Source organism: Echinops telfairi, unplaced genomic scaffold, assembly GCF_000313985.2.
Source record: "Echinops telfairi isolate 266 unplaced genomic scaffold, ASM31398v2 ScPeMD7_17;HRSCAF=63, whole genome shotgun sequence".
NCBI lineage: Eukaryota > Metazoa > Chordata > Mammalia > Afrosoricida > Tenrecidae > Echinops > Echinops telfairi.
The window spans coordinates 5,191,975-5,193,681 of record NW_022103914.1 but is presented as its reverse complement, the minus strand read 5'-3'; positions in this window follow the sequence as shown (position 1 = coordinate 5,193,681).

Here is a 1,707-nt window from a genome sequence, read left to right as displayed (position 1 = left end):
AAACAGAGCATATTTGCTGTGACTCCCCCGGCCAGTGCAGGGAGGGGCAGCTTCACTCTCAGGAACTTGCCTGTGTGTGCCCTTGATAGAAATGGGGCACCAGGGTCATGTGGTCAGGAGTCACACCTGAAATGGGAGGGTCCTGAACCCGCTTTTGTAAACTTCCCTTTTCTGCAATACAGTTTGTTGCCCAGTTACGGTCCCTTTCCTGCCTGTATAATCCTGCCTGCGCCTGTGGGGGAATTCATATGCCATCTATCATGATTTTGTGCCGACTTCCCTTGTTTTTTCATGATACAATGTAGCCACTGGGTCAAATGCAGATGCTATGAAGATGTATGCTCCCCACAACCAGATAACCAGATAATTCCTTTTTTTTTTTTTGACCTGTGTTGTCTTTGTCCTAAGACATAAAAATAGGTTCTCTAGAAAAATATTTGAAATCGATATATATTTGAATCTGGGGTCTTCTTCATCCCTCAAAATCACCTCTCCCTGATTAGAATCTGTGGCTGCAGGAGAAACGCAGCCTTTACATACCATGTTATCAAATGATTTTGTCCCGCCTCCCTCACAGGGAAAGGCTCCAGCCCAAGCCCCGCCCACCCCACGCAGACTGGGCTCTCCTTGGGTTTGGGGAGCCCATTCCCTCTGGTTGCCTGCTTGTGGCCTTCTGGTCAGGGTACGTGGGCAGGAGAAGAGGACTGCACTTTGGGGGCCTGGTGGTGCACTGGTTTTGCATTGGGCTGCGATTCCCCAAGGTCGGCAGTTCAAAACCACCAGCAGCTCTGCGAGAGAAAGACTGGGCTTTCTACCCCTGTTTACAGTCTCTGAAACCCGGTGTGATCCTCAGGACAGTTCCGCCCGGAATTGCTTTATGATACCTATTTCTTTCAGAGGATGTCAAGTCAGGAGCGGGGTCCTTCGGCCCTGAGCTTGTGTATTCTGAACCCACAGTCCCGGGCTGCCCCGGCGGCCTAAGCTGCTGTAGGCGATGCCACTGGGACCCAGAGCCCTGGGCTTTCTCCTTTGGCTGCGGGCAGGGCTGGCTCCGCTTTCCTTGTGCACAGCGCGCTGCAGACTGGGCCGCCGGCAGCCAGCGCACCCGCCGCCGTGCGCAGCCCAGGAGCTCCCTCCCCGCGTCGCGACGGGCAACCGCGCCCGATCCCCTGCGGGGCGGTTGTCCTCCGCCCGGAGGGCCGTTCGGAGTCAGAAGTGACCCGGTGGCACTTGCTTGGTTTTTCCCTCCCTTCGTCTGGGACCGTTTCTACTTTCCTGGCACCAAGGGGAAGAATGCTGAGTGCAGCCCCTCTCCTTCACGCCCCATCTCTCCCCTGGCGCTGACGCAGATAGGTTAGGACGAGACGCCAGCCTGCAGTGACACGCTGGATAGGACATTGGGAACTTTCCAGCCCTACCTCCTTGTTCTAGAAACGCAGCAACTGAGGCCAGGTGAAAGTGACCTTTTACACGGTCACTCAGAAGTCATTCTCTGAAGAGCTGCCAACGAAGGAGACTCCCATTCTAGTGCTTTGGCATGACCAGTCTCCGTTGGCTTCGTGGACCTTCGCTCCCTTCTAAGGCACCGCAAAAAGCCACATGCGGGGCCACAGAGAGGCGGGTGCCTAGAGGGAGAACAGAACGCGCGGGGGCGGGGACGGGGGCGGGGAGTCGATCCGCTCCGGGCTCTTTAAGTGGGCGGGCCGA